At 45.0% G+C, this 23690-nt stretch overlaps 1 long non-coding RNA gene across 1 annotated transcript in view; it reads right to left on the reverse strand.

The window, feature by feature from the left end:
* LOC126269762 (uncharacterized) overlaps positions 1-23481 on the reverse strand; it is a 64341-nt gene extending 40860 nt beyond the window's left edge. The window contains exon 1 of the long non-coding RNA XR_007549137.1: positions 23400-23481. This is a non-coding gene — a long non-coding RNA (uncharacterized LOC126269762). The remainder of the gene's footprint in view (positions 1-23399) is intronic.
* Positions 23482-23690: the final 209 nt, after the last annotated feature.

Consider the following 23690-nt stretch of genomic DNA (forward strand, 5'->3'; position numbering starts at 1 on the left):
AATATTGAATTTAATTGATGAAAGGAGAAAATATAAAAATGCAGTAAATGAAGCAGGCAAAAAGGAATACAAACGTCTCAAAAATGACATCTACAGGAAGTGCAAAATGGCTAAGCAGGGATGGCTAGAGGACAAATGTAAGGATGTAGAGGCTTATCTCACGAGGGGTAAGATAGATACGGCCTACAGGAAAATTAAGAGAACCACTTGTATGAACATCAAGAGCTCAGATGGAAACCCAGTTCTAAGCAAAGAAGGGAAAGCAGAAATGTGGAAGGAGTATGTAGAGGGCAGGGATAAAATACAGAGAGCGAAAGGCTATTTACAATTTGTACCGAAACCAGATGGCAGTTATAAGAATCGAGGGACATGAAAGGGAAGCAGTGGTTGGGAAGGGAATAAGACAGGGTTGTAGCCTCTCCCCGATGTTATTCAATCTGTATATTGAGCAAGCAGTGAAGGAAACAAAAGAAAAATTCGGAGTAGGTATTAAAATCCATGGAGAAGAATAAAAACTTTGAGGTTTGCCGATGACATTGTAATTCTGTCAGAGACAGCAAAGGACTTGGAAGAGCAGTTGAACGGAATGGACAGTGTCTTGAAAGGAGAATATAAGATGAACATCAACAAAAGCAAAACGAGGATAATGGAATGTAGTCGGATTAAGTCGGGTGATGCTTAGGGAATTAGATTAGGAAATGAGACACTTAAAGTAGTAAAGGAGTTTTACTATTTGGGGAGCAAAATAACTGATGATGGTCGAAGTAGAGAGGATATAAAATGTAGACTGGCAATGGCAAGAAAAGCGTTTCTGAAGAAGAAAAATTTGTTAACATCGAGTATAGATTTAAGTGTCAGGAAGCCGTTTCTAAAAGTATTTGTATGGAGTGTAGTCATGTATGGAAGTGAAACATGGACAATAAATAGTTTGGACAAGAAGAGAATAGAAGTTTTCGAAATGTGGTGCTTCAGAAGATTGCTGAAGATTAGATGGGTAGATCACGTAACTAATGAGGAAGTATTGACTAGGATTGGGGAGAAGAGAAGTTTGTGGCACAACTTGACCAGCAGAAGGGATCGGTTGGTAGGACATGTTCTGAGGCATCAAGGGATCACCAATTTAGTATTGGAGGGCAGCGTGGAGCGTAAAAATTGTAGAGGAAGACCAAGAGATGAATACACTACGCAGATTCACAAGGATGCTAGCTGCAGTAGGTACTGGGAGATGAAGAAGCTTGCACAGGATAGAGTAGTATGGAGAGTTGCATCAAACCAGTCTCAGGACTGAAGACTACAACAACAACAGTGTACGTAACAAAAAAGGAAAAATGATACCAGTAGCCTGAAAGTCGATGAAGCGAGGCCTATTCCTAAGAGTATGTCAGATGTTCACTAGATGGCAGTATCATGTAGACATACCAACAGCTGCACGGGAGCAATGGTAAGTTGGAACCACTCTAGCAAATTGCACCAGAAACGGCGCCCTTCCGCAGTCTCAGGATGTGCCGATAGTGATGTCTGCTGCTGGCATGGTCCTGCGTGTCACGCTGGGGAGAGTCGGGCGCCAAGCTCTCGCCTTGCCTCGCTGGTGTCGGAGTACCAGTGAATACAAGCACAGGCTGCATAATTGCTAACCCAAATGTTCAAAGTTTAAACAGTTTACCCCACCTCTCTAACGTCATAGCTTAAACAGTTGTCACCCCGTCTGCCAGGTCACATTTGCTGCGTCGTAGGAATATAATAGGAAGAACTGTGTCTTTATTTAAACAAATATAGCATCGAGAGAGGCCTCTTTCCCACATACACTCCCGCCTCTGCCTCCTCCGGGTCTCCCATCTCTCCAAGTGCAGCCAACTCACAAGCCGCCACAGTGTTGGGACAGCCCGACAGCCTCCACAGCCACCACCTGCACTACATGCATACTGATGGTTTGGGTATCTAACACGCAAGGTCTAACGACACGCTGGAGTTAGACAGTGATTTTGCAACTATGTTGTACCGAAAATCTTGCTCCTTACCGTTACTCTTTCGTCTGAGCTATACATACGTGGTATGTCTCTGATTTCGTTCGATATCTGTTATCATGCTTACTTCATTAAATACCCCCGAACAACCCTGTATAATTGATCGTACTAGCGTCTTCCAAGCCATTTCCTTTACAGTACAGGGCATTTTTCGAGAACCCTTCCAACGACTCCATCCACTTTCCCTAATCTACTTTACGTGATCATCACATTTTATAATAAGACGCCCTCCTCTACTGTTGAGCCTGTAAACTGAAGAATCAAATATAGTTATTACCTCAGCAAATGACACGGTTTCAAATTTTGCGAAATTCCCATCAAACCCTGGTTTGACAGTCACGAATTTTTTAAATCATTCCAACAGAATGTATAGTAATCACCAACAGTTGAGGAATGGGTCGCTAGTGAAATATTTGGCAGCTGCACTGAGTACGTGTCTGAAATCTCAACGTTACCTAGGTAATGTTGTAACATCGTTCTACAGTCCCTAGGTCCATATTTTACAGTAAAGTCACTCGAACAGCACTCCATTGGTCTGCGGGATGCACACCTTTAAGCACTGTGTAGCCACCTAATGTTTTCCTCGCAGGTGGAATTGCTTGACAGGGAACACACAATGTAACTGCACACGAAAAGTTCAAACTCAATACTGTAAGGGTTCTGGATGTTATGAGTATAATCATTCATCACCAATGCAAATTTTGCTTCGTATTAAGAAATGCACACTTCTTTCTAGATACCACTGTGAACCGTCCACATAAGAACTGTGAGTGTAAGTCTTACAAGTAATCACCTGTAAGAGTTCCACTCAGAGTCAATGAAAAGACATTCATTTGTATGGAAAAATAAAAGTCAGTGTCCTGACCTACTGCTCTTACATCTTACATTGCACTCCATATGAAGGCTTAGGATTTTTAACCGATCAAACATATTACAACAAATTCCTCATGTTTCCAAGGGTATCTCGCATTACATGTTTACACATTTCCTGCAAACTGTTGATGAAGAGCTCAAGTTCTATACAGTGTCAGATGCATTCTGATCAGTCGTATTTTATGGCTAAGATATCAACGCGAGTGCTCCTCAAACCACTGTAGCACGATTGATTTTTACACCACAGTCAATTACAGGTGTACTAGTGAGGGAAAATGCATTATAATAGTTCTTAAAAACGTGTGGTTGATCCCTATCAGTTGGTAGAGTACTAGTAATTGTTGTAATAGCATATTCATTCCAGAGATGCGAACAGTAGGTCCCAAGACGAATTTATTAAAGCAGTAACAGTAGATTTGTACTAAAGATTGAAACAGATTTCCAACTACGAGTAGTACTAGTACTATAGATTCTCAACTAGCTGTATAACAACGACTACACACTTTTTGATAGTGACAGTATTATTCCTTAACTGATACTGATATTCGCTGTAATTATGCCTTGGCGTGATAGAAATTTGATATCGATGTTGACAAAACATTAAACTCCAACCATCTTTCCTACAAATAGAAAGTACTCTCATGTCCAGGCTAGCGTTGCATTTTTAAGAATTTTCTAATCGATCTCTCACATAAATTGTGTTTTAGACTATTCATAAGACATCAAACGATGATTACAATTTTAGAAAAATTTGATGATTTATTCAAGAGAAAGAGCTTCACAAACTGAACAAATCAATAATGCATCAGCCCACCACTGACCCCTCTGCTAGTACTTATTAGGCTTGGCAGTGATTGGTAGAGTTGTTGGATGTCCTTCTCAGGGATAACTTGCCAAATTGTATCCGACTGGCGCGTGGAATCGACGAAATCTCGAGCTGTTTGGAGCAACCTGCCCATAATTCTACAAACGTCCTCAACTGGGGAAAAATCTGACGATATTGATAGCCACCGTAGAGTTTGGAAGCACGAAGACGAGCTTTAGAAACTCTCGCCGTATGCGGGAGGGCATTATCTTAATGAAATGTCAGCCCAGGATGGCTTGCCATGAAGGGTAACACAACGGGGAGTAGAGTATCGCCGTCGTACTGTGCTGTAAGGATGTCACGGATAACGACCAAAGGGGTCGTGCTATGAAAGGAAATGGCAGCCCAGATCACCACTACTGGCTGTCAGGCCATATGGTGGGCAGCAGTTAGGCTGGTATCCCACTCCCGTGTAGGACGCATCCAGACACGTCTTCGTTGGTCATCAGGATACTGTTGGATGCAGGACTCATCCCTGAAGACAATTTTACTCTAGCCAGAGAGATTCCTTATCGAAGACGTGTCTGGAGACGCCCTGGACAGCGGCGAGTTGCCAACCTGACTGATGCCTGCCATACGGCCCAGCAGACAGGAGTCATGGTCTGGTCCGCCATTCTTTTCATAGCAGGACCCCTTTGACGGTTATCCATGACACTCTTACAGCACAGTGCTACGTCGACGATATTCTACGCTTCACTTTGTTGCCCTTCATGATTATCCATCCTGGGCTTACATTTGAGCACGATAATGGCTATCCATATAAGAGTGTCCTTCTCAGTTCAGTATTTTTGGAACATTATGGGTAGGGCCCTTCTCCCACCTCAGGATTTTAACGATATAAAAATCTACTTGGACAGAATGTGGCATAATATCCCTCAGGAAGACATCCAAAAACGCTGTTAATAAATGCCAAGCCGAGTAAGTGCTTGTATGACAGCCAGAGGCGGACTAATGCTTTATAAACTTGCTTAGTTTATAAAGCTCTTTCTCATGAATAAATCACCCAGTTTTTTCTGAAATTGTAATATTTGTTTGTCTGTACGTGTGCATCACATCTACTGATTTCCGTCCTATTCGGATAATTCCTTTGTGATGCATCATTTTATTTGTCTTAGAGTGTATGTTTGACTACAGTGAAACGTTTCTGACTATCCACGATCTTGGAGTTTTTCAAGCTTATGGGGAGTTTGATTTTATGGATGCTACTCTGAAATACTGAGGATGAAGTTTGGACTTCCAATATTTTATGTGAAGTGGGAATATATTGAGAAACTGGACAATTCATCTTAAAGCTGAACTGTAACAAACTGCCCTCTTCAACAACAAAAATTGTAACAAATTGCCCAGTACACTACTATGTTACAGTAAAATTAACTGATCGCATGCAAGCAATACAGTTATGTGAGGGCTTTAGGACAGATGCAACATGACAGGTCAGTAGAAGTTCTGTGTCACCCACATACTGATCATGCCTGTACTGGCTGTTAATAGATATGGTGTCAGAGGTTCCACAAGTGTCTGATGCTGTTACCTAAGGCCTCTCAGCTCCAAAATAGTTATATCCTACTGGTTTTTCACTGAAATCACACTGGAACTGGGTCACTTGTGTTAAGTATAGAAACCTAGAGGGCCAGTTGATTCAAGATCATAGACCTATGACATTAAAATCCAAGACAACGATCCAGGACAACACCCATGATATCAGAAACCAAGAAGCTGATCCAATATGGTGCCCCTGGACTTGGGGACACAGGTGTAGCCCAATAAAGTTGTTCCAATTCCTCTGGCACTGCATTCGTTTACTTCCCACCACTCCTCAGCACCATCCGCTCATCAGATGACCTCGGCAGCCATTTTCTGTGTGTTAGTGTTCCCTGCCCATAGTGCTCCAAACGTTCTCGTTTAAGGACTGATTCGGTGTCCTTGCTGACCATAGTAGGATTTGGCAAGCACGAAGACAAGCAGTAGAAACTCTCGTTGTGTGCGGGTGGGCATTATCTTGGCGAAATGTAAGCCCAGGATAGCTTGATCTGAAGAGCAACTAAATGGGCTGTAGAATGCCGTCAACGTACCATTGTGCTCTGAGGGTGCAGCGGATGACACCAAATGGGTACCGCGATGAAAAGAAATGGCACCCCAGACTCCTGCTTGTCGGGCCGTATAGCGAGTGGCAGTGAGGTTGGTACCCCAGTGCTGTCCTGAGCGCCTCCAGACAAGGCTTCGCTTGTCATCGAGGTTGATTTTGAAGGGGAGCACATCACTGAAGATTACTTTACTCCAATCGATCAGATTCGAGCCCGAAGACTTGTCTGGAGAAGCTCCAGGCAGTGTTGGGGTACCAATCTGACTGACGCTCGTCATACGGCCAGACACCCAGGAGTCATGGTCTGGGGTGCCATTTCTTTTTATAGCAGAACTGCTTTCGTTGTCATCCGCGGCACCTTTACAGTACAGCTATACGTCAACAATATTCTACTCTTCGTTTTGTTGCATATCTACATCTACATCTACATCCATACTCCGCAAGCCACCTGACGGTGTGTGGCGGAGGGTACCCTGAGTACCTCTATCGGTTCTCCCTTCTATTCCAGTCTCGTATTGTAAGAGGAAAGAAGTATTGTCGGTATGCTTCTGTGTGGGCTCTAATCTCTCTGATTTTATCCTCATGGTCTCTTCGCGAGATATACGTAGGAGGGAGCAATATACTGCTTGACTCTTCGGTGAAGGTACTCGTATGTTCTCGAAACTTTAACAAAAGCCCGTACTGAGCTACTGAGCGTCTCTCCTGCAGAGTCTTCCACTGGAGTTTATCTATCATCTCCGTAACGCTTTCGCGATTACTAAATGATCCTGTAACGAAGCGCGCTGCTCTCCGTTGGATCTTCTCTATCTCCTCTATCAACCCTATCTGGTGCGCATCCCACACTGCTGAGCAGTATTCAAGCAGTGGGCGAACAAGCGTACTGTAACCTACTTCCATTGTTGTCGGATTGCATTTCCTTAGGATTCTTCCAATGAATCTCAGTCTGGCATCTGCTTTACCAACGATCAATTTTATATGATCATTCCATTTTAAATCACTCCTAATGCGTACTCCCAGATAATTCATGGAATTAACTGCTTCCAGCTGCTGACCTGCTATTTTGTAGCTAAATGATAAGGGACCTATATTTCTATGTATTCGCATCACATTACACTTGTCTACATTGAGATTCAATTGCCATTCCGTGCACCATGCGTCAATTCGCTGCAGATCCTCCTGCATTTCAGTACAATTTTTCATTGTTGCAACCTCTCGATACACCACAGCATCATCTGCAAAAAGCCTCAGTGAACTTCCGATGTCATCCACCAGGTCATTTATGTATATTGTGAATAGCAACGGTCCTATGACACTCCCCTGCGGCACACCTGAAATCACTCTTACTTCGGAAGACTTCTCTCCATTGAGAATGACATGCTGCGTGTCTAAGGCCCTATGAGTCTCGTGGACGAATAGAGCGAGCTGGGTTTCACACGACCGTCTTTTTCGAAACCCATGCTGATTCCTACAGAGTAGATTTCTAGTCTCCAGAAAAGACATTATACTCGAACATAATACGTGTTATCATGGCAAGCCATCCTGCGGTTACATTTCAGCAAGATAATGCTTGCCGGACCACGACGAGAGTTTCTACTGCTTGTCTTCGTGCTTGCCAGACACCATCTTGTCCTGCAAGTTCGCCGGATATCTTCCCAGTTGAGAATGTTTGGAGCGCTACGGGCAGAGCTCTCAAACCAGTTCGCGACTTTGACAGTCTAAACGCGTCAGCTGGGTAGGATCTGGCGCGATATCGCTCAAGACAGCCAACAAGTCTATCAGTCAATGCCAAGCCGAATAAGAGCTTGCATAACGGCCAGATATGGACCAACGCGTTATTTAGTTGCTCAGTTTGTAGAGCTCTTTCTCTTGAATAAATCATCCACTTTTTTTCTAAAATCGTAATCATTTGTTTGCTTGTACATGTATATAACATCTACTGACTTCGTCCAATTCGGATAATCCCTTCATCGCACGTCTTTTTTACCTTTAGAGTGTATTTGACTATATATTCTCGATGTTTATTGAAGGAACGGGAGCTGTCAGTCTGAGGAGTCCCAAGACTTCACACTGACCTAACCAAACTGATGCGCCCTCGCGAACCTATTGTGCGACTACTAGAAAGGCTTACAGTACTGTTACCGTGACTCACTCCTTTTTACCTTTAGAGTGTATTTGACTATATATTCTCGATGTTTATTGAAGGCACGGGAGCTGTCAGTCTGAGGAGTCCCAAGACTTCACACTGACCTAACCAAACTGATGCGCCCTCGCGAACCTATTGTGCGACTACTAGAAAGGCTTACAGTACTGTTACCGTGACTCACTCCTGAGCAGTTGACAATTTGCTCATATGAAACAGTTGGTACTGGACAGGTGCACACCGCTTATGCAACGCTTAAATACACCGAAGTACACTCCTGGAAATGGAAAAAAGAACACATTGACACCGATGTGTCAGCCCCACCATACTTGCTCCGGACACTGCGAGAGGGCTGTACAAGCAATGATCACACGCACGGCACAGCGGACACACCAGGAACCGCCGTGTTGGCCGTCGAATGGCGCTAGCTGCGCAGCATTTGTGCACCGCCGCCGTCAGTGTCAGCCAGTTTGCCGTGGCATACGGAGCTCCATCGCAGTCTTTAACACTGGTAGCATGCCGCGACAGCGTGGACGTGAACCGTGTGTGCAGTTGACGGACTTTGAGCGAGGGCGTATAGTGGGCATGCGGGAGGCCGGGTGGACGTACTGCCGAATTGCTCAACACGTGGGGCGTGAGGTCTCCACAGTACATCGATGTTGTCGCCAGTGGTCGGCGGAAGGTGCACGTGCCCGTCGACCTGGGACGGGACCGCAGCGACGCACTGATGCACGCCAAGACCGTAGGATCCTACGCAGTGCCGTAGGGGACCGCACCGCCACTTCCCAGCAAATTAGGGACACTGTTGCTCCTGGGGTATCGGCGAGGACCATTCGCGACCGTCTCCATGAAGCTGGGCTACGGTCCTGCACACCGTTAGGCCGTCTTCCGCTCACGCCCCAACATCGTGAAGCCCGCCTCCAGTGGTGTCGCGACAGGCGTGAATGGAGGGACGAATGGAGACGTGTCGTCTTCAGCGATGAGAGTCGCTTCTGCCTTGGTGCCAATGATGGTCGTATGCGTGTTTGGCGCCGTGCAGGTGAGCGCCACAATCAGGACTGCATACGACCGAGGCACACAGGGCCAACTACCGGCATCATGGTGTGGGGAGCGATCTCCTACACTGGCCGTACACCTCTGGTGATCGTCGAGGGGACACTGAATAGTGCACGGTACATCCAAACCGTCATCGAACCCATCGTTCTACCATTCCTAGACCGGCAAGGGAACTTGCTGTTCCAACAGGACAATGCACGTCCGCATGTATCCCGTGCCACCCAACGTGCTCTAGAAGGTGTAAGTCAACTACCCTGGCCAGCAAGATCTCCGGATCTGTCCCCCATTGAGCAAGTTTGGGACTGGATGAAGCGTCGTCTCACGCGGTCTGCACGTCCAGCACGAACGCTGGTCCAACTGAGGCGCCAGGTGGAAATGGAATGGCAAGCCGTTCCACAGGACTACATCCAGCATCTCTACGATCGTCTCCATGGGAGAATAGCAGCCTGCATTGCTGCGAAAGGTGGATATACACTGTACTAGTGCCGACATTGTGCATGCTCTGTTGCCTGTGTCTATGTGCCTGTGGTTCTGTCAGTGTGATCATGTGATGTATCTGACCCCAGGAATGTGTCAATAAAGTTTCCCCTTCCTGGGACAATGAATTCACGGTGTTCTTATTTTAATTTCCAGGAGTGTAGTTAAAATTGTTGTTTCCAGGAGACGCACGTGTGAGGTGTTAATTGAACTTTAACACGTATGTAGTATGAGAAACAGAAACAACTATGATGAACAGCATACCTCCAGACCAACTAATGCGCACAATGCTATACAGGGTGATCGGAATTCCCGTTACACAGTTCTAGGACTTGTAGAGGGCAGTGAGTGCATCGTATTTTGAACAGGAACCCACGTCCGGTAACGTCATCCAACGAGACTATAGAGCGTCAAAGTTATAGGCGCGGGCGTCTGTAAATGTACGTAAACACGGGGTGATGTTACAGACTTTCTACGATGATGGAGAACGATAAATGTATTAATTTGAAGTAAGGATCCCTGTACCGGAAACGAATGAGTCGAAAGTTATAAACGAAAACCGTTCTGATACCTGTGACAGTTGAGTGCATGTACCGGTTCCTGTGTTGCGAAGGGGTACGGTTGGTAACTTTCAGTGGTCGTAGTGTGGACAAAAACGAGAAAAATGTCCAATAAACGTGGGCTCTAAATTGCATACCTGACGAGCTATGACCATTCGTTCATCTTCGCTAATGTGAAACACTTCTCCTCTACTGAGCAAGCGTTCATAGCCGTTAAGGTACGTACTTTCAGGTATCAGAACGGTTTTCGTTTATACCGCACATTTTCAGACGCCCGCGCCTATAACTTTGACGCTCTGTAGTCTCTTTGGATGACGTTTCCGGACGTGGGTTCCTATTCAAAATACGATGTACTCATTCCCCTCTACAAGTCCTACAAGTCTGTAACGGGAATATTTGCGACCACCCTGTATAATAAAGCCATAAAGAGGTCCTAAAAATACATATGTAAAATTTGTGTGTATTTTTTAACTGGTGCCGTAATTAGTATAAGGCTACAGTACTTTATGCTCGAAATAGGGCCGTTTACTTTGTAGTGGTGGTCGGGGCGGGGAGGAGGGACCGAGAGGATGAGGTCGTATAATGCGTGACATAATGCCAGATTTCTACAGTACTGCGAGCAAATGCTGAAACATTTTGGTTGCGACAGAGGAGACGAGGCCCATAGTCTACCAGTGTCTTTTATGTAGGATACTAAATTGACTTATTTCCCCTAACTCGGGTTTACCTATAATATAAATGGGCTATGCAGACCATATTGGACTTTTTCTTCAATTTTCTCCGAATTTTGCGAGAAGTGAAAAGGTGTATTACTGGAGCAATGGAGGAAGTCATGTCATTCGTGGTGAAAAACTATACTTTGGTCTAGAATGGTCCTGACTCAACTAATACTTCAAGCCTGAATGAAATCTAGAGAAATGTTGTATCACTGGAAGGAGTTATTTTGGCAGTCAAGATCGCTTTATAAAGACTATGCAACTCTTCAAAATTGGAGGATGTAAATGGCATTTTAGAATTAATGAACCTGCTCGCATAGGGTAACGAATAGCGTGCTGTCTTGCGAGGCGGAAGTGAGACTTGGATCGAATCCGAGCGGCGGATTAACGACTGTGGACTGGTACACTGGCCATCCAGAAAGTGGTTTTCAGGTGGTTTCCCACGCTCGTTAAGGTAATTGCCGTGCACGTCTCGAAATTCCGCCTACGACAGGCAAACAGTTTACATGCGATAATCCACAGAACAAAGTTTACACGATTCACAGACAGTGGCGTACACTCTCCTTTAGGTTACCTTTATGACCGTGCCGTCATGAGGGGCATCCGGCTACAGAGTTAAATAATAAAATAAAATTTTCCCAATTTTTGAATATCTGGCCCATATTAGACGAGATAAACGCTGGGAAAAAGAAAGAAGGACAAACGTCTTAGGATTAAAGGCTCACAGAACTCACAAATATGTCTAGGTGGGGTTGAATATATCTCAATTTACCGACGTATAACAAATAAAATCGGAGAAGGAAATACGTAGACTTTGTAAGGGTTCATAAACGTTGGGTAATATTTCAGGGGTTTTGTGAAACTTATATCTTTAGCAGTTAGTATAACTGAGTAATCATTCAGCTAAGTTTAAGCAGCATTACTTTAATCGTCAGTTAGGGTACTAAGACAATTCCGGGGTTTGTGGGGTTGGGCTTTGATGCTTGAAGGCTCCTGGGGCGTCATGCGACAGCAAAAGACACCCTTTTGATGACTTAACCATCGGAAGTAGTCGCTCAGAGTCTACAGCGGTATGCTTCGCATCGTGGAGCTCCTCCCTGGCGAAATTCCCCGATTTTTGTCATCACACATCTGAGAATGTAGAACGAAGAACAGAGAAGAACTTGATGTCAGAAATCTGTGAGACGAAATGCTCTTGTGAAACGGCTAAGTTGTAATCTGAGTTATAAAGTGAATCAGAGTTATAGCCTGGACACTAAACCAGACTGTGTCCAAAGTACATTACCTGTTCTTAATCACAATAAAAGAAGCCTTATGAGATGAACAGCTGGAAGAAGTGGAGATTCCGTCTGGCACAAGATAAAAGTATTCAAGACAACGGAAATGCTCACAATCTCTTACTGAGGAATGTGATGGAGATTAAATCTTCAATCAGTACTGCTTTTATTATAACGAACCTTATGTAAAAGGACATTAGTTTTAATAAAAACAATTTTTTAAAACCTTACATAATTTTGCCCTTTCTATACAGTCTAAGGACTGATTTGGAAAGATACTCAAACTAAAAGAAGAAAATCTGATGTTTTCAAACATGGTTGTTAACCAAATACATACATATAAAGTAAAGGAGACAAACCGAGCTTCTTTCACCAACCAAGAATGGAAGCCCAAATGGATGCGTTATGAACCATTGCGGGAATTCCATTTCACTAGGTAGCCAAGAAGAGTTAGAGGTGCAAAAGAGATCTTGAAATAAGAAAATATCCTGGTTTAGCCACCATCGGAAAATGGTTGAAGACAGCGACGCATATCTTGCCGAGGTTCAAAGATATTATGATCCCGTTGGACAACTAAAGTCAGGAATTGATAAGCCAACGCATGAAGTTGAAGCATTTTCTCGATACGAAGGTACTCCACCAAAGCAGCCCTACTTTCGTCACTATTCGGGCTGAGTGCTTTGATAACATGGCATCCTTTAATGCCGACAAGACAAAGTGTGTCCTAAACACTATGGTGTTAACGATATACCACTCACCTGCTCGTAAACTCTCCTGCAATTATTCACCATACACAACCGTATATAGTTTGTGAGAGGATTCGCAATGCATTCCTTAGAACTGAATTTCCATTTTTTAATCCCTTTGTCTCCCCCTCCCCCGCCATCCATGAACCATGGACGTTGCCGCCGGTGGGGAGGCTTGTGTGCCTCAGCGATACAGGTAGCCATACTGTAGGTGCAACCACAATGGAGGGGTACCTGTTGAGAGGCGAGGCAAACGTGGGGTTCCCGAAGAGTGGTAGCAGCTCTTTCAGTTTTTCAGGGGCAACAGTGTGGCTTCATAACATTAACCAAAATGGCCCTGTTGTGCTGGTACTGCGAACGGCTGAGAGCAAGAAGAAACTATAGCCGTAATTTTTCCCGAAAGCATGTAGCTCCCCTGTATGGTTAAGCGATGATGGCGTCCTCTTGGGTAATATATTTTGGATGTAAAGCAGTTCGCCATTCCGAACTTTGGGCGGGGACTTCTCACGACGATGTCATCATCAGGAGAAAGAAACCTGGCTTTCTACGGATTGGAGCGTGGAATGTTGGATCCCTTAATCGGGCAGGTAAAATAGAAAATTTAAAATGGAAATGGATCAGTTGGAGTTAGATACAGTAAAAATTAGTGAATTACGGTGGCAGGAGGAACAGGTCCTCTGGTCAGGTGTATGATGTGTTAATACAAAGTCAAATAGAGGTAATGGAGGAGTGGCTTTTAAAAGTGGATAAGAAAATAGGAATGCAGGTAAGCTACTATGTACAACATAGTGAACGCATTACCGTAGCCGAGATAGACACGAAGCCCACACCTACCAGAGTAGTACAAGTTTTTATGTCAACTAGCGCCGCAGATGATGAAGAGAACGAAGAAACGCATGATGAGATATAAGAAATTGTTCATATAGTTAATGGGACGAAAATTTAATTGTGTAAAGCACTGGTATTAGGGAGTAGGAAAAGGTAGAGGAGGAAACATTATAGGTGAATATGGACTGTGGGAAACAAATGAAAGAGGAAGCCGCCTGGTAGAATTTTGCACAAGGCATAATTTAATTATCACTGGCACTTGGTTTAAGAATCACACGTGGCAGAGACGTATGGACACTATAAGATTTCAGACTGATTACATATTGGAAAGACAGAGATTTTAGAGCCAGCTTTCAAACTGTAAGACATTTCCAAAGGCAGATGTGGACTTTGGTCACAATTTATTGTTTATGAAATATGGATTAAAACTGAAGAAATTATAAAATGGCAGGAGCCTAAGATGGGATCCAGATAAGTTGAAAGAACCAGAGGTTGTTGAGGGCTTCAGACAGAGCAATAGGCAACTGTTGACTAAGACAGGGGAAAGGAATACTATAGAAGCCAAATGGGAAGTTTTGAGAGATGAAATAATGAAGACAGTAAAGGATCGAATAGGTAAAAAGACAAGGCCGAATAGAAATACTTGGATAACACAGGAGATACTGAATTTAACTGATGAAAAGAGAAAATATAAAAATGCAGCAAAAGGAGCAGACGAAAGGGAATACAAACGTCTAAAAATGAGATTGACAGGAAGTGCAAAATTGTTAAGCAGGCTAGAGGACAAATGTGAGGATTTAGATGTATATTTCACTGATGATGATTATGAGTCCCATACTTCTTTACAGAGCGTAGGGGAGCGACATGGGAGACCCGCGCCGCCGTAGTAGGCAAGGTCCTGGTGGAGGTGGTTTGCCATTGCCTTTCTCCGACCGTAATGGGGATAAATGACGAGGGTGAGGACGACACAAGAACACCCAGTCATCTCGAGGCAGGAAAAATCCCTGACCCCGCCGGGAATCGAACCCGGGACCCCGTGCTCGAGAAGCGTGAACGCTCCCGCGAGACCACGAGCTGCGTACTATATTTCACTAGGGGAAGTTAAATACCGCCTAAAGAAAAATTAATGGGATTCGTGGATAAAAGAGAAGCATATTTATGAATAAAAAGAGCTGAGAAGGGAAACTTGCAAGGTGGGAGGAGTATGTAGCGAGTCTAAGCAAGGGAGATGAATTTGAAGGTAATACTGCAGAAACAGAAGAGAACATAGATGAAGATGAGTCGAGGAACGACACTGCGAGAAGAGCACCGAAAGACCCAAGTCGAAACAAGGCACCGGGAGTACACGACATGCTGTCAGAACTACCGATAGCTTTGGGAGAGCCAGCTGTGACTAAACTCTTCCATCTGGTGTGCAGGATGTACGAGACAGGCCGTAGGACTTCAAGTAATCCTACGACTTGTCTTAGAAGATAAGGAAGTGCAAAGCTACGTATATAGCACATGTAGACTAAAGACTCAGCTTTAGACAATGTTGACTGGAATTCTCGCTTTGAAAGTCTGAAGGTAGCGGCCGTAAATAAAGGGAGCCAAAGGCTCTTTACAACTTTTACAGAACTCAGACGACATTTATAAGAGTCGAGATGCATGAGAGGGAAGGAGTGGGTGAGAAAGGAGTGAGACAGAGTTGTAGCCTGTTCCCGGTGATACTAAATCTGTACATTGAGCCTAAAGCAAGGGAAGCCAAAGAAACGTTTGTAGTAGGAATTAAAGTTCACAGAGAAGGAATACAAACTTTGAGGTTTGCCGATGACATTGTAATTCTGTCAGAAGCAGCAAATGACTTGAAAGTGCAGTTTAACGGAATGGAGGATATAAGATGAACATCAACAAAAGCAAAACAAGGATCATGGAATGTAGTCGAATTAAATCAGGTGATGCTGAGGGAATGACGTTAAGAAAAGAGAGGCTGAAAGTAGTAGATGAGTTTTGCTATTTTGGCAGCAAAATAAATGATGATGGTCGTAGCAGAGAGGATATAAAACGTAAACTGGTAATGGCAAGAGAAGAGTTTTTGGAGAAAAAATATTTGTTAACAATGAATACGAACCTAAGTGTTAGGAAGCCTTTTCTGGAGGTATTTGTCTGGAGTGTGGCCTTGTATGGCTCAAATGGCTCTGAGCACTATGGGACTTAACATCTGAGGTCATCAGTCTCCTAGAACTTAGAACTACTTAAACCTAACTAACCTAAGGACATCACACACATCCATGCCCGATGCAGGATTCGATCCTGCGACCGCAGCGGTCGCGTGGTTCCAGACAGGAGCGCCTAGAACCGCTCGGCCACTCCGGCCGGGCCTTGTATGGAAATGAAACATGGAGATAAACACTTTAGACAAGAAGAGAATAACAGCTTTTGAAATGTGGTGCTACGGAAAATGCTGAAGATTAGACGGGTATATCACGTAAGAAACGAGGAGGTACTAAACGAAACTCGTCGAGCCGCTCTGCCACTGCATTCAGAGAACCTGTACACGAGGTGCACATCGGCCAGCCGTTTATTAGGAAACCTATGCACGCATCTGTGTATCACTGTTTACGTACAGCTAACACAGTCGCAAAAACAAACCCAAGTCAGAACCGAGCAGTGCTGAATGCAAGCTTGAAGGCGAAGAATGAAATGGGTACTACTGTTGTCTACAGCAGGAATAATGAGCGAATGGAAACAAAGCAAGTCGACATTTGCGCTGTGGTGCACAATTACCAGTGCAATACAGACTGAAACCTAATTGGGATAAGAAGCCGAACAAAATATAACTCTATAACGGGCTGACGGAGATTATGAGTCCCGCATACCAAAATAATCAGAAAATATGCCTTACAACCCCCGAAAGTTTGTTAGTGAAGCTCTGATCCCCTTGGAGGACGCTCGATGTTAATTTACATCTTAATATTTCTCCCCGTTAAGAATGACACGCTGGGTTCTGCTTGAAAGAAACTTTTCAATCCATTCTCAAAGGTGGAACGATATTTCCTACGTCTGTAGGGAGTAACCTTATCAAACTGTTTCGGATAACGGACTTTATTATTTTGGCCTTCTCTCTGTCTTCCTCCGTTCCGGTGCCAGTATGATCTCTGAATGCTTAAATACATGGCCAAACTTTCTTAGGATTTTCTATCGGGTTGGTAGATAGAATTTTACTTTGAAATTCGTTAATAACTTTAAACTGGCTATCGTCATGCTCATTTTTGCTTCGTAGACTTTTTGTTTGTCAAATAGCTTTGAGTACGTTATAATCTGTGCTGAGGCTGTCTTTCCTTTCCAAGAAATTTTCTACACGACGCAGTCACATTAATGTGACCACTACCTATGTTCGACGTCCACTTAACAATAATCACTCACCGACGGCAGCGATCAGCACTAGCAGTGGAGGGCATACATAGCGTGTCGGAGGGACGCGGAAAACAGTGCAGTGGTTGTCGTAACGCGTAAACGGAGCGACTTATCTGACGTCCAAAAGGGCATGATCATGACTTTTGGTCCAAGGGTGGAAGCATTTCCGAAAAAGCTAAGTTTGTAAACTGTTCGCGTGCTGCCATGGTTCAATCATACAGTGCATGGTAAAATGGTGCTATCCAAAACCGGCTCCGAGGCAGTTGTTGGCTACCACGGCTCGTAGATCACGGGGGTGAAAGAGTGCTGAGGAGATGTGTACGGGCGAATAGTCGTGCAGCTGTTGGGCATCTGACCACTCAGATAAACCAAGGGGCTACCAACAGTGTCTCCTCAACGACCATTCAGCGAACGTTGCTGCGTATGGACCTGCGCAGATGGCGCCTGGTTCATGCACCCATGTTGACTGCTGTTTATTGGCGACGAACGCTGGAATTTGCGTGCCATCACCATAACTGCACGTCATTGAGTGGCAACAGGTGGCCTTTTCGTATAAATCACGTTTTATGCTCCATCGGCGAGAAACGTATGAAAGCAAACACGCTGCAATAATCGTCGGAAGGACTGACTTCGGAGGAGAGGGCGTTATTGTCTGGGGAATGTCTTCTTGGCATTCCCTGGGTGAACTCGTCATTCTGAAAAGCAAAATGGATCAACACAAGTATGCGTCTATCCTTGGGGACCATATCCACCCCTACATGCAGTTTATTTTTCCTCGATACGATAGCATCTACCAGCAGGACAATGCAACATGTCACACGGCTCGTATTACATGTGCGTGGTTCGGAAAGCAACAGGATGAGTTTAAAATTCCCCGGTTTAAATCCAATCGAGAATCTTTATGGTTACTTCGTTCAGGCTGTTTGCGCCATGGATTCTCAAACTACAGTTGGTCACGGCACTGGAGTAGGCATGGTTCCACATTCCTGTTGGTGCCTACCAAATTATCACCGACACTCTTCCTGCACGTCTCGTAGCGGTCTGCACTGTGAAAATTGGTTATTCAGGCTTTTGACACGTGGTTACATTAATGTGAATGGACAGTGTAACTGGGATGTTGAACACAACACGGCCTTTCGATCTTTCACAACTTTGCTTGGCATTTACGCACTGTATAAGGGGCGATGAAAAAGCTTTCCGTTGAGTGCGTAGCTGCAGCATAGGAGGGGCGTTTGAAAAGTCCGTGCAAAAATAAAAACTACTTACTTGTTTGGGGTAAGCCGTTTTTATTTTTCGACATAATATCCTTTTAGACCTTAATCTTCGTCCAACGCTGTTCTAATCTGTTGATCCCTTCCGAATAATAAGAATTGTCCAAGTCTGCAAAATAACTATTAGTTGCTACATTCACCTCCTCGTTTGAATAAAATCTCTGTCCCGCTAGCCATTTCTTCATATTGGGGAACAAATAGTAGTCCGAGGGAGCCAAGTCTAGAGAACAGGGGGGATGTGAAGCGAGTTGGAATCCTATTTCCATTAATTTTGCGACCAAAACTGCTGAGGTGTGTGCTGGTGCATTGTCGTGATGGAAAAGGACTTTTTTGTGGTGCAATCGCTGGCGTTTCTCTTGCAGCTCGGTTTTCAAACGTCCAATAACGATGACTAATATGCATCTGTAATAGTTTTATCCTTTTCCAGATAGTCGATGAGGATTATCCCTTGCGAATCCCAAAAGACAGTTGCCATAACCTTCGCTTTTTTTGGTGCAGATTCTCCATTGGTAACTCATTGTTTAGTTTGTTGTTTGGTCTCAGGAGTATAGTAATGTATCCATGTTTCATCCACAGTGACGAAACGACGCTCAAAGTCCTGCGGATTCTTCCTAAACAGCTACAAACTATCCTTGCAACACTTCATACGATTTCGTTTTTGGTCAAGCGGATAGCTTTCTCATGTCCAAATGTTTATGCAAAATATTATGTACCCGTTCATTCGAGATGCCAACAGCACTAGCGATCTCACTCACCTTACGTCTTCTGTCACCTATCACTATATCATGGATTTTATCAATGGTTTCTGGAGTCATAACCTCCACAGGGCGTCCAGAACGTTCAGTATCACTTGTGTCCATATGGCCACTCCGAAAACTTTGAAACCACTTATAAACTGTTCTACTTGGGGGTGCAGCGTCACCGTAATGTCTATCAAGCTTCTCCTTGGTCTCCTGAGGCGTTTTGTCTTTCATAAAGCAATGTTTAATCACCACACGAAATTCTTCTTCGTCCATTTTTTGACAATCACTCGACTTCCTTGGTTCACACGAATGCCAAACACAAAGAAATAGACCAATATGGCTGAAACGTTGTGTGCGTTCGTTCCAAAGATGGCACTAACTAAACGTGACCTCGATACGCGTCGGTGGTGCCGTCTCTCGGACTTTGCACGGACTTTGCAAGCGTCCTCCCGTATATGCAACCCAGCGCGAACCTGATGCGGATGTACAAGCACGGACATGTAGGCAAGGGGTTAGTGTTGGCCTGTATTATAAAAACACTATCATCTCTCAAGAAATAGGGACATTATCTTCGTGAGTCATCATTTTAAATCACATTGGCTATAACCAGTAATCTATACGTACTTCCCGTTAGGAAGATTAAGATCGTCTTGGATGTTAAAGGTGTCCGTAGACTATGTGAGGTGACTATTCATGATTTTGGTGCGTTGTGATATGTAAGCCCACCGGACAAAGCCTTAGTCACCCCTTTAAAACAGCACACGGCTCGCTTTGGAGCGCTTTAGTCTATGTAAGACTGATACCAGGCGGTCACGGGACCCTCCACCGCTGATGTGAGCCGCTCCAGTGAAGTAGTGTGTGTGTGCGCCAGTCGGTTGTATGGAATCAGTAAGAGGAATCGATATGGAGATGGTAAAAAATGCCAAAAGGAGCTCTCGTTTTTGGACGAGCGCATTAACATATCGTCAATGAAGTTGCCAGATTTGTTGGTGCATCAACGTGTACTGACCAACATGGTTACAAGTAACGGTATCACTCGCAGCCATACAACGTAGTGCAAGAACAGTGGCTGAAAAAAGATTCTAACCCATAGAGAACGGAGACGAGCTTCACGTAGTTTCGGTACCAGTCAGTTTCAAACAGGACAGGAATTGCTTCTACCTGTGAATACAGGTCCATTTCTATCTGTTTCCAAGGAACCAAGAAAGTTTAGAAATTAGGGCTGGTACCTGAAAAAGACTGATACATCGGGACGCAGAGCTCAAAGAGACTGGAGAGCATCTGAATGGAGACGCTTAACATGATCCGACGCCTCACAGTGTTACCTCTTTTCAACACATGCAACGTGTGGGACGCACTGACGGGCCAAAGTGGCGTTTAAACTGAATGCGTGTAAGGATTAATGACGAGGCCCGGTGTGCCTTCTGACCTAGATGTGATTTTTAGGCGGTTTCCCACATCCGAGTAGGTGAATAAGTCGGCATCCACAGAAGACAGAAGGTCCGTCCAGGAAGGCTTGAGCAACGACAGACTTGACTGGAATACGATTCTTCTTGTCTCCAGCTGTTGTGGCAAATTCGATGTTTTCGATAGTTTTGTAAACTGTCTGTTTAGAACGGCGACGGTATCTTCTGTAGGGCATCTTGGCAGCGTTCAATGCAGAAGATACCGTCGCCGTTCTAAACAGAAATGGTAATGGAAATGATATAATGTCTCTGTCAACGAAACTTTCAATAGCAAATAAAGACTTTGGTAAATCTGCTTATATGTCCACGTCTGCTTTGTCTTTGTATACTCGTAACAGGAGGAAAATATCTGTAAATGAGTCTGTATTCATTTGGGTCAAAGGTAAAGGTGTATGTGAATATGTAAAGTTTGTTGGTGATTGTACTGTATATTTTCATAAACCATGTTCTGTACACAATTTCATGTGGGATAACACTAGATACAGGCAGGTGGGATACACAAATGGAGTCCCGAGTCGTGGTAGGGGGGAGGAAGGGGGTGGCGACAGCAACGCGACATAACTTCTGAGGTCATCAGTCGCGTAGAACTTAGAACTACTTAAATCTAACTAACCTAAGGGCATCACACACATCCATTCCCGAGGCAGGATTCGAACCTGCGACCGTAGCGGACGCTCGGTTCCAGACTGTAGCGCCTAGAACCGCACGGCCACTCTGGCCTGCTGGCGACAGCAAGGGCACTCGGCCGCCCTCTCCTACTAACACTGCCAAGTCCACATTAACATGCCGACCCTGTAAGACAAGGGGTTAAGGCCACAAACAGGGAGAAAGAGGGATTCCGTCTCGTAAGAGAGCAGCAACCATGTTCAGAGAGCTACACGAATAGTCAAGCGCCCTATCGTCCCTTTAATGCATTAGCATAGCTGTAGAAAGCATCGCTCCTGCGAAACGCAACTCGCCCTTTTTTCACATGATATCTTGCGAACCATGGATGAAGGGTATCAGACGGATGCCATATTCCTTGACTTCCGGAAAGCGTTTGACTCGGTGCCCCACTGCAGACTCATAACTAAGGTACGGGCATATGGGATTGGTTCCCAAATGTGTGAGTGGCTCGAAGACTTCTTAAGTAATAGAACCCAGTACGTTGTCCTCGATGGTGAGTGTTCAACGGAGGTGAGGGTAAAGGTCCGCTGTTGTTTTCTATCTCCATAAATGATGTTTTGGATAGGGTGGATAGCAATGTGCGGCTGTTTGCTGATGTTGCTGTGATGTACGGGAAGGTGTCGTCGTTGGGTGACTGTAGGAGGATACAAGATGACTTGGACAGGATTTGTGATTGGTGTAAAGAATGGCAGCTAACTCTAAATATAGATAAATATAAATTAATGTAAATGAATAGCAAAAAGAATCCCGTAATGTTTGAATACTCCATTATTAGTGTAGCGCTTGACACAGTCACGTCGATTAATTATTTGGGCGTAACATTGCAGAGCGATATGAAGTGGGACAAGCATGTAATGGCAGTTGTGGGGAAGGCGGATAGTCGTCTTCGGTTCATTGGTTAATTTTGGGAAGATGTGGTTCATCTGTAAAGGAGACCGCTTATAAAACACTAATACGACCTATTCTTGAGTACTGCTCGTGCGTTTGGGATCACTATCAGGTCAGATTGAGGGGGGGACATAGAAGCAATTCAGAGGCGGGTTGCTAGATTTGTTACTGGTAGGTTTGATCATGACGCGAGTGTGACGGAAATGCTTCAGGAACTCGGGTGGGAACCTCTAGAGGAAAGGAGGCGTTCTTTTCGTGAATTGCTACTGAGGAAATTTAGAGAACCAGCATTTGAGTCTGACTGTAGTACAATTTTATTGCCGCCGACTTATATTTCGCGGAAAGACCACAAAGATAAGACAAGAGAGATTAGGGGTCGTACAGAGGTATATAGGCATTTCCCTCGTTCTGTTTGGGGGTGGAACAGGGAGAGAAGATGCTAGTTGTGGTACGAGGTACCATCCGCCACGCACCGTATGGTGGATTGCGGAGTATGTAGGTAGATGTAGATGTAGATGAATGGCCCGTGAAATCACCCTTCCTTAAACCCGCAGAAAATAACTGGGAATACTTCGAACGACGGGTTAAACGCAACAGCCAAGATAATCTCATTTTGATAGCTCTACCGGACCTAGTCACGAATGAGAGAATTCAGTTGGATACGGCGTACGTGAAGAAAGTTTTGGGCTCTCTTCCTCGTCGTATAGGGGGCATCATCAGGACTAGAGACATAGTTTTGGATGATGTCACCTGGGGGATGACTAATTTTTTTGTCCGGTGTGCTTTCTCTGTGTCAAAGGTTTGTCGAGGCAGTGAGGGAAAACATCGTACCTGCCATCATCACAGACACATGCGGCTACTGAAATTTGCGTCTGAATGGGAAGTTGTGTCACAGGCCTCCTACAGTCTGTCGAAGCCCTTGTTCACCATGACGTAATGGCATCTACTTGGGACGGCTGCTGCGACGGCAGTCACGGCTGCAGTGCGATTGCGAAAGTTTGAGAGCGCGCGCCGCCGGCTGACTTGAATACGGCAGCAGCGGCGGCGGCGGCGGCGGCGCAGCGTGCGTGCGGCGGGAGAATATCGAACGGCGTGGCGGTGCGCGGCGCGGCGCAGCATTGGCGGCGCGCCTCTTCGCCTTTCAGAGAGATCGCACAGACGCTCTGGGCGCAGCGCAGCAGATGACAGCAGAGGCGACGCGCGCCCGGCGCCCGACGCCGGCGTCTGATAAGCGAGCAGCCAGTCTGGTGGCGAGAGTGCGAGCGTTCTCATGTGTTCCACAGCGGGCGGGCAGCCGCGGCCCAAGATCCCTCCGCAGACGTACCTGTTCGAGGAGGTGCGGCGCCAGCGGCTGCGCGGCGGCTACCCGTGGACGCACGTCGATGGACCGCCGTTCGACCCGCTCGCTGAGCCCAGGTCAGTGCTGCTGCCTTCCAGTCAGTTCTTTGGGCCCTCAAACACCAGATACCAGGCCAAGCAGAACAAAAATCACAGCCTAACAGTATTAAGTTTTTTTTAGTTAAAAAAACGCATTTCTTTATCGAAGTCCCATTTGAGGCCACTGGTCTTGGACTAGTGTTTCTTCTTGGAACAGATTACAGTCCCATATTTATCT

The sequence above is a fragment of the Schistocerca gregaria genome, chromosome 1 (genome assembly GCF_023897955.1).
Source record: "Schistocerca gregaria isolate iqSchGreg1 chromosome 1, iqSchGreg1.2, whole genome shotgun sequence".
Lineage (NCBI taxonomy): Eukaryota > Metazoa > Arthropoda > Insecta > Orthoptera > Acrididae > Schistocerca > Schistocerca gregaria.